The sequence below is a fragment of the Cariama cristata genome, unplaced genomic scaffold (genome assembly GCF_000690535.1).
Source record: "Cariama cristata isolate BGI_N322 unplaced genomic scaffold, ASM69053v1 scaffold18613, whole genome shotgun sequence".
Taxonomy (NCBI): Eukaryota; Metazoa; Chordata; class Aves; order Cariamiformes; family Cariamidae; genus Cariama; species Cariama cristata.
This window is the reverse complement of record NW_009610370.1, coordinates 19,085-29,618: the sequence shown is the minus strand read 5'-3', so window position 1 is coordinate 29,618 and position 10,534 is coordinate 19,085.

Here is a 10,534-nt window from a genome sequence, read left to right as displayed (position 1 = left end):
TTTTGTTTGTTTTTATTTAGAAAGCTTTCTGCATGAAACAGGAGTATATGTGTATACACGTGCGCACACTGTATAGATATATATTCTTTTTCTGCTACTATCTATTTCTTGGAGAAGTTGTAGATTTTTAATTCGGTGACACCTCATGCTCAAAGCCCCTTGTTACACTCCTCTTGAAAAATCTCTCAGCTAGCAAGTCAGAAAGGTCTGTGGACCAAAAAACCAAAAAAGCCCCCTACCAGCTCCTGGAGAAATCGGACAACAGAGTGGCTCACATGCCTCCGTTGGTTGGAACCTCGTCCTTTGCTTCAGTGGGAGCCAGTTCAGTTTTCCAGTAAATGGGAGTCTTCTCCTTGTGCAAGAAGGTTCCCTGAGTCGTCAGGGTGGCAAGTGAGTCTTCGCTCACGCAGCTTCTTCTCTTTAAGTGAAAAAGCGACAGAGAAACGTATAGACTATGGTTGGACTCGATGCTCTTAAAGGTCCTTTCCAACCTCAACGATTCTATGAAACTCTTGCGTGCCTCTTTAAAAATATAGCTGAAACAATGTACCATTTGGTTGACGGAGACTGAACCATTAAAAAAGCTACTTTTTCAGTCTTTCCACTGTTTATATACATACATAAATATGTATACAAGGCTATTAAAAATCAAAAGCCCAATTTGGAAGGCTTTGCAATGTATCCTAGCTCTTTGCACCACATCAGGCAACGTTAGATGCAAAAAAGCCAGCAAAGCATGAGTTCCCAGTGTGTCCTTGAAAATAGCACTATCTGTTTGCTTCCACTTTTCATCCAGTCCATTTCTCAAGGGAACTTGTATTGGGTCCAGCCTAAGGAAAAAAAAACACAAGCTGAACAAACCTACAGCTTGTTGACCGTCAGTTAGTTCAACAATACAAACGCCTTCTGTAGACACTTCACCGTAAGGGCAGTACTACAGACTGCAAATAATCTGTTTGAAGCTGTTGAAAGTTATCTTGCTTCTGGGTGCCCACACTCACCCAAGTTAAATCCCAGCTCAGCCTTTCTGCCCAGCACCTGCTGCTGTCCGGGCACCACCAAAGACCTGGAGCTTTAAATTAATTTGTGATGGGCAGTGGGTGATGCTTCATCACTTAAAACCCACTCCAAAATGCCAGGGAATGACCATAAGCCTTGACTTTGATGATCTTTAGGGCAGGCTTTAAACAGGGTTTGTGAGGATGGAACGTTAATAATCGTGAGGTTTCAGCAATATGTTTAGGTGAGTGTTTCTCCTCATGCTATCGAATGCCTTGCTGCTCTTTGTCACTGAGGCAGCTGGAGCCTATGGCAAGAGCCAAAATTGAATTCTCTGAGCATGGGCTGCAATTTTCAGAACAAAATTTGCTGGTTTTGAGGGGTTTGTTCCTTTTTTTGATTTATTAATTTTTAAAAATTAATTTGTAATAATTAAGTTTTTATGGAGTTGCCGGAGTGCATCACTGCATTCATACTTGTCATTTGTAACATTTTCAAGTGGGTTTTTTACTGTGGGTACGCTGATACTAGCTTGTATAGTAAAGCTAGTTTGTTTCAAAGCTATTATGATTATTCAAAATTGCTATTATTATTATTATTATTATTCGAAACAAGCTCTTCTTGTTTCGAATAACTTTGCAATATTTCTCTTTTATCATGTGTACCGGTAATGACTCTTAACATAAGAGAAATTATTAGGTCCTCAGCTGGCACCACAAAATGTAGCTTTGGGGTTTAGCAGACTTTATTACAAGTGCCAGTTTTCAGTGATAGCGTACAAAATTTGTAACACCCCAGACGTATTCTTGGCCTGGCAGGTGAGTGGTGTAAGAACTTCTCTCCGGACAGACCGCACCAAACACCTCGATACCGTCCCGCTGCTCCGCACGCCGCAGAGTTGGGGGTCAAAAACCAAACCCACAATGGCATTTGCCCTGAAAATTGTCTACAGGGGCTCACGGGCACTGGGAGGACCCTAAAATAATTTCCACATACATCAGCCTTGCATCGTCCGTGTTGAAACACGTACGTGGGCACGTGTAGAACGTAACTGTGGCTAAATGCAAATGCATAGTTTTTGTGCGCGCATGTGTATACTTGTGTACGTATAAACACATACGTGTACGTATATACACAAACGAGTATGTGGGTCTACATTACTCCCACTCAGAAGGCAAAATAGTTACACGGGGTTTAGTTATACCTACGTAAATTCAGAGTAACTTCATTACATCATTTGGCTTTGCAGGAGCTGCTTTAGACTTATACCACTTTAGGTGACAGCATAATTTGTGTTTTAATTTATAGGAACTGGTTTACACAATTTATCATATGAACTGTGAAATTTTCAGATAGTTTATCCTATGAAATATTCTCACTGACAGTCAAGCATATATGCATTGTTAAAATCCCATCAGGTACGGGAAAGAATACACTGAATTCAAGTAAGCTGGAGACAGTGTATGCTCCTGTTTAGCAATAAATCAATTTAATTTCTATTGCCAGGTCATCTGCCTAACATCAGATAAGATAAAACAAGAGAGGTATTGTAGGGAAGACTTAACAGGAAAGCACACCGTTTGGTTTCGCTTAATTTATTTCACGTGCCTCTTTATACACTCTTAGCGGCATCGGCATATTCTGGGACGTGTCACTTTGTGCATTACAGGTAACTTGGCTGAAATACCAGTACCCTTTGAAAAACCAAGATGGGTCACAAAACTTTTTTTCATTCTAGTATGTGTCTAATCGAAGAGAGTTAACATTTTTAGAGCACTACTATGTCAGTCAGTTTACATCACAAATAATATGTTACGCAAAATAGACATTCATTTGAACTGAATTGTACCAGGTCTGCACTGTACTATGACACATTGAAGGCCAATATTTTGTTTTGTGAACTATTACATATGTATAATTTTCCAGTTGTAATCTTAAAACATTTGATTCTGTGATCTCAGTAAAAGTAATAAATACAAACTGTATCCTAGGTCCAAAATATTTGTTCTATATGGTGTATTTGTGGGCCACTGGTTGCCATTTGTGCCCTACTATAGACAGACGAGCATAAAGAGATTGAGCTGATCTCTCCGTTAAGGCGTAAATGTTCTTTCTGTATCAAAACACTGCACTTTGGTTGTGGTGGCGTGGAGTTTCTGTCCAAGTGGTTTTGTGAATCACGAAACATAAGGGGAAAGGTGCAGAACGCGGCGTTGGGTGCCCTTCCAGAGCCTTAGAGAAGGTTCCTGTTTGCTGCCGTTCAGAAACAAGGCATATACCGGTGATCTCCTGATCCTTCCCAAAGCCCCCATGAAACCCATGGGATCTGTCCAAAAGCAACATCCTGCAGAATTAGTGGATTAGATATTCAGAATGAGATTCATAATTAGCCATATAAACCAATCTAAGAGTAGTAAAAAACCCACCAGAATGAGTAACGGCAGTGTACGGCGTGTGCAGAAGTGGTGGCACAGCGTATGCGTCAAAGGAAAGGTAAGCGCAGTAATTCGGGGTTGGGCTGGTTAGACAGAGTTGCACACACACCCCACTTGAAGTGGGGCTCTTAAGATACATTATGACCAAGATTTCCTTCCCTCGTAGTATTATGCATTGGAATTCAGTCTTCATGCTGGTTTCTTCCTTATCCTTTCTCATTCCACAACACTAAGTCGGAGTTTTTCTTGTTCCCCAAAATGATGCTTTCTTTCCAAAATGAAAGCAAACTCATCCTGTCTAAATCTTACCCCATGTGTGTGTCTAATCTGTTGATTGCTGGAATTTTTATGAATTTGGGATTTTGCCTTTTATTAATGTGGAGTTTTTGCTTTATTTTGTTTTACAAGTTGTAAATGAAATAATTGGTTCTTGTTTACAGAAACAATTTATATATGCCTAGGAATAGCTTTTCTTCCTAGGTTGTTCAGACATCAGTAGTGAAGCTTTACAGAGCTGCCAGTACCTATAGAGAGGCCGAAGGTCTTCAGAAAAATTTGTCTGATAATCTGTTACACTACATATGAATCTGCTTGAACCACATTGCGAGAGAGCTGTCCTGCTAGTGCTTGGTACAGTATATGTCATATATATGCATAATATCACATATTTGTAATATTACTGCTACGTAGTCTATATGCAGGTAAAGATGTTTCGGAAAATCTTGCTTACTCGTGTACATTAGGTGGTTACAAGAGTGGTTGCGGCCCATCAGAAAGCATACGGTGGTCAACATCCGTGAAGGGTGCAGTAAAAACCCCCTGCTAGGAGGCAGTTTTACCATTTACCCTGCCTAAAGGGTTGAGGGAGACAAGGCATCTGCTACGCTCTTCAGTAAAAATTACCTAACAGGTTTTCATCCCTCCCTGCATCTTTCCTCAGCCAGGGTCCTGGAGCAGAGGAAAACCACCACCAGCTCCTTGTCTTCTCCTGCCCACCTGCAGGTAGAAGGAGCAGACATGCAAACTATGCCGCAGCTTCCTCCTCTACTTTTAGATATTTTTTTGTCTTGGAGAACTCCACAAGTGTCACTGCCTTAGAGATACACCACTACCTCCTCTGTATTTTTGTCTGCATAGCAAGCTGCAATTCAGTGAGTGACCATGGCAGGTCCTATCTTCCCAAAATTCCATTTTTATTTCCCATTTTAGAGTTTGCAGTAGCTCAGAGAAAGCCATTACTGGGAATGGAAATCCATTTGTATACAAATCAAATGGAGCAGGCACAGAGCATAGACTTCCTCAAATGTCCAACGCTGTCATAATCCCATTACTGTGCAGGGACTGTTCTGTATCAGGGAGATGAACTCATTCTCTCTTAATGTATTTTCCATCTCTTCATAATGTGACATTTCACCTCTTCAGAAACTATACGTAATTACATGCGAGGAGGGAGACTTCTGTTCCCAAGAGTCTGAACTTGTAGACCCAACTCTCATTTTTAGGTGGGGACGTGAGATGGATTTGATCCAATTTCAGTCCTCTAGCCAAACTGATCCTTTAAAAAAAACTCATAAGTTTTGGAAACTCAAAATATATCCAATAATTAAACTAGAAAATGTTCAAGTCTTTCCACATTGCTTACACCATTTCCTCACTCTCCTTATGCAGTGCTCTGCAAAGTTTAAAGTAGTAAATTTATCATACTTATGGCATTCTAAGCTAACCCAAGGATAGGGTTGAAGAGTAAATGCGTGGGAAAAATAATTTAACAAAAGGCAAGGAAAAATTATTATTTTCCATGTTTGGAGGACCAGGGCGGCAACCTCTTTGCTTTCCCTTGATTATCCTGGGAAAAGTATGACTAAGTGAAAGCGTACAGACGTTTTCTTAAGCAGCTGCTCAAGAAAGCTTTGTTGTAGCCACCGTGTGGAACCTCAGGATGAGCTCATCAAGACAGCCATAGTGGCCATGGCCACCATCATCTCACTGCTCCAAGTGTTGCTAAACAAACAGACAAGATAGTCGGATGAAATCCTGGAGGACACATGTGATTTAGGTATGGGGGAGAGAGAGGGGTCTCGGGAGGCGTAAGGGGTAGGAAGTGTTGCATTCTGTAATCTTTATTAGCCTTAATGCGTTTTGCCCCTGGAAGCTCATAAGCCCGTATTTCCACCTACCTGTAATTTGGTTCACTGGTGTGTCTTTATTTTATTTCTTCCATCTATTCCTCTCTGTCAGACTTTACCTAAAGGACCCGAATCTGTAGACTTAAAGCCCAACCCTCCCGCACGTCTCTGACTGCATAAGCCTGAGCTCTGCTACACAGACCTGCCTTAGCAGCAAGGCTTCCCGGTAAGTCGCTGGCATCGGCTCTCGGACTGCCTCAAGGGGTGAACCCGGCTGAACTTTCAGATCCTGTGTATGTGCAAGGACATGCCCATCTCCAGCTCATCTCAGTGCTTCCCACCGCTGTGCATCAGAAATTAATTCTTTTTATAGCACCATCAAAAGAGATTTTACATTTTTTGCTCCGGAGGCACCAAGGCATTCACTCCTTTTAAGGTGTAGGTTGCTGCGGTAGCAGGTGCTGTGCCCGGGCTGATGGGAGCTGGGTGTTCTCGTGCCCGTTGATAATTTTGCTTATCTGCTGTAAAGACTGAAGGCCATACGCCCCGGTGAGGTTTGCAGATGTAAATTCTGCTCTAGCCGTGCCGGTAACCGCAGAAGGGCTGTGTGCATGTGTTCGGGCGCATAAAGTGCACATCCTTGCAAAAAAATGTGCAAATTGCACTCGACTGGCAACCCAGCAGAGAGGCCCGTTGGAAACCAAACCCATGGAGCCGTAAAGCCGTGAAGGTACCACAGAGAAACATCTGCTTGGTAAGCAGGAAGGCACCGGCGCAGGGAACATCGCCACGGTCCCGGAGTGCCTGAGAGCATCAGGTAACTCACATCTTGAAATAGTTGAAAGCTGGCAGCAGGCTACCGAGGCAATTGCTGAGATGGCAGCTACCCAACGGGTTGGCAAACACGCTTAGTTACCTAGTAAAGGTGGTCTGTAACTAAAGGGTAACGAAAATTATACTGGAAACGTTCAGAGCACTTTAAAGTGGTCAGTTTAAGACCGGGCCCTGCCCACTGGAAGTGGTGCTTTGCTGAAGGTCTCGCTGTACTAGGGCTGGTTTTGTCCAGAAAAAACAGTGTTAGATGCATTCTGTGTGGGCTGGGAGGAATGTTTTCACACTGATATTTATGTGGCATGCTAAGATCTGACAGCTATCCAGAGGGGTTTCGGCCAATATTTCATTTTAAATATATGCTGCACCCAACCGAATAAAAGCACGTGAAATGGCATTGCTTCTGAGGGGCAAACCGAATGGCAGAGCGGCTGCAGATAGCGGAGACAGGCTCCATATGGTAAACCAGAGGCTACGGAGACATAGGTTCTTTCGACAGGAATTTGAGCTATGAAGGGATTTAAGGGGAAATTACCAACCAGTCTGGCATCCAAACGCCAAAATACACAGTCAGACTCTTGGCCGTACGGGCACGCTGTAATGCTCTTCAGCTTCGCTTCAAAGGGAGAAGGGAAGTTGCAGAACCTCTCTGTGAAAACTTCAGCCTCTTCGTGCATGCAGGCAATCAGCATCAAAACGTTGGCCCTTCATCCCATTAAAACGAAACGGTGAACTAAAGTATTGTATATGAAAAACCCTTCCTCTGGAGGAGAGGAGGAAGAACAAAAGGATGTGTTGTTTCTCTCTCCATCAGAATAATTATTATTTTGGGATGTGTTAGTTGTGAAATTTTGGGCTTTTTTTTTTTTTTCCTCCCCCAAAATAGTGTCTTCAGGCAAGGCAGAGACAGAGCCAGAACCTAAGACAAGTTGTGAGGTTACTGTGGAACAACTTTGCCTCCAAAAGGTCTCTGCCTGCCTCAGCCTGCTGAAGGCCCTTCCAGGATGGCTGCGGGCTCCGGCTCCTCTTCCCCAGAGTCTCCACGTTCTACCCCAGGAGCGAGTTCCTTTGGCTCCATTTATAATGCCCACTTAAATCATCACCTGGTTTGTTTCCAGAGATAGTTGGGTTTCTAGAAATATGTAAAAAAGGATGTTAAAGACCCAGTAGATTAGGGGGGAAGACATTGGCAAAAAAATTAGGAGACGTAGTTACTTCTCATTTACAACTACAAAAGAAAAAAGAGGGGAAAAATCTCCAAGAAGGAACCGTATAGAATCATAGACTCATAGAATCATTATGGTTGGAAGAGACCTCAAAGATCATCAAGTCCAACCGTATACCTGATGCCATCATGTCCGCTAAACCATGTCTTGAAGTGCCACATCTAAACGTTTTTTGAACACCTCCAGGGATGGTGACTCCATGTATCTATGAACAGCATCTCTTCTGTCTTGACTCTGGATGTGAGCCATAGACAGGCAGCATCCAAAAACTGTGGAAAACTCAGACAGTTAATTTAGCTCTCATAGAAATCCATATATTGGAGTAAACTTTAAAATACAAAGCAGAACAGCTAAAATAAGAGAATGGAGTAGCGAGAGAGGAAAAAACGGTTTATTTTTCAGTTAGATACAGCGAGGGACAAGAAGTGACTAAGAAGGGAACTCGGGTAGTTAAGGATAATTTCATACAAGATTAAACTTCTCAGATAAAGGTAAGGAACAAAAATTTTCGATTCTGTAAGGATAAATATGGATTCCCATTAGAAGTAGTAGCTGAAGACTTAACAGCCCAATTGTTTATGGGAATGTAGATATTGTTACTAAAAAACCTGAAGATTGCAGCCCAGATGGGTTTATCATTTTAAGCCTTTTTAAAGCTCAAAATAAAGTCTTAGTTGATTCATTCAATCAGATACGCCAGGAGGTTCCTACTCTTGCATGGAAGCAACGGTAGCCATAATACGCATTACAACTCACAGCACGGTGGGAGTGGATCGGTCATTCCCAATGTACCTCCTCCTAAAACACCTGCTTTTAAAGCAAAGCGTTGGTAGGTAGACTAGAAAGTTTCTTTCATACATGTGCTCAGGAAGATGGGCACCTCACGGACAAGGGCTTTAGACTTAAGCTTGATTAACAAATGCCCCAAGGGTTCTTGGTGTTGTTACACAAGAGAAAGGCACTGGCTGAATGAAACGGGGACGTGAGAGCGCTTCTCCTCCCCGTGGGACCAGAGCAAGGGTCCCGGCTGAAGGTGCACCATGACCATGGGTCGCAAAGGCTCATTGAGGGACAGTCTCGTAGGTGCTGATCCCAGAAATTCATGAGAATGAAGGGAGAAAGCCTGCCTGGGAGCCAGTGTTTAAGCAGGGGCATGAGTCCAATTCACCTGACTAGTTCAGTAAAGGTCCCGCGAGTAAATAAATAGCTTGGTCATTTGGGACATGTCTCAAAGCACTGCAGGAAAGTAGCTAGAGGACCACAAAAATGACGTTGGTGTCTATATAGCAATAGGCAGAGGTTATTTTAGCAGTGTGAAATGTTTTCTGATTCCAACAGCATACAAAAGAAGTGCCAAAGCAATTTGCCAGTGATAATAATGTGTGGTGTAATGTTGAGGATGAAAAACCTTCGGCTGAGTTTGACCCAGTGTAAACCATCCCTGGGTCTACTCCAGTCATATTTAGTGTTAACCAACTATATCTGAGTAGTATCTGTCACTTGAATATAGATAAATATTAAATTGTGTCTACACTTAAGGCAGAGTCCTTAGTGTTGACTTAAAATGCAGCTCATGTTTCTAAATCACTTCAGTGAATTTGTAAATCCTGTACTTACAGTTTTGGAAAAACATATATTATTATTTTTTTAGTCTGCTATTTAACACCATAGTGTGATTCTAGCCAAGCCCTGAAATCCCACGCAAGGCAGATTATGTTCGGTTCTCTGGCTGTCTACATATTTTTCCTCCCCTACGTACCTTACAAGCCAATGCCTCAATATAGCCCTAAAAGCATATCCTTAGCATACACTCGACAGACCACATCCAGTATCCTGTACCCATCATATTGAACCGATTGATTCTACCAGGATTGTTAATAAAAGCATAATTTCAAAAATATCTCTTTACTTAGAGACTTTTTTTTTTTTTAATGGTATAGTAGTTATGGCAACTGCTTCCTGCCCCCTCTGCTGCAAAATCCACAATCCAGCCATGAAAAAGAGCTCCTCCATCCAAACACATTTTTCAGTGGACAGCAGCATTCCTGGCTGGAGCACACTCTTCCCTTCCCTTCTGGCAAACTGGAAGCCAAACAAAATCTGTAACAAATGTGAGCTGAGAGTGAGGAATTAAGTGAACTTCTTGCAAATGACTTTGTATTTTTACACGTACTTGCAAGAAAAATTAAAAAAAAGGCTCTCAGCAAGGGGTGGGGTGGGGGGGATAGAAAAAGCCCACAGCCCCCCCAGGGTTGTTCAATGAAAGAAAATGTTTTCCTTTCTTAGAATGCACATTTGGGATTCAAACTCTCTTAAAAGTCTTGGAATAATAGTAATTAAAAAATTGGTGAGTTATTTCCCCTTCTCTCTTAGTTTTGTTCTGCCATAGGATTTCTTAAGTCTGGTCTATTTCCTGCATGATGATCAAAGTTTGCTTTACAAATTTGAAAATAAAATGTTCCTGTTCTTTGCTAGTACCAAAACTCTGCTTCTATGAGCAGGTCTTTCTGGTCTTGACACAAAATAATTCTTAAATTTCCTGTTTGACAACATGGAAAAGCCTTTAGGAAAGCTTTACAATTATTTTTATGGACTGTATTTATAAATATTATTTTCCCTCCCTAGGCATAATTCCAATGCACAGTTATGTGGAGCTTGCTTGTCTTTCGTTTGCCCTGTCGGCTGTGACCTTTTACCCACTCAGAAAATAATTAGTACATTTTCCAGCAGATAGCTGGATGATTTCATGCTCTCTTATTATCAGAAAACGTTGTAACAGACCACTTGAGCAAACAGTTTAATGTGCTGTTCTTTCAAGCCCCCATGTAGCCAATGAATACATATGTACAAGAATGTCAAAAAATGGAATGAATCAAGAATCACGGTAACAGTGAGAGGAACAGCCACTTACAAAGCA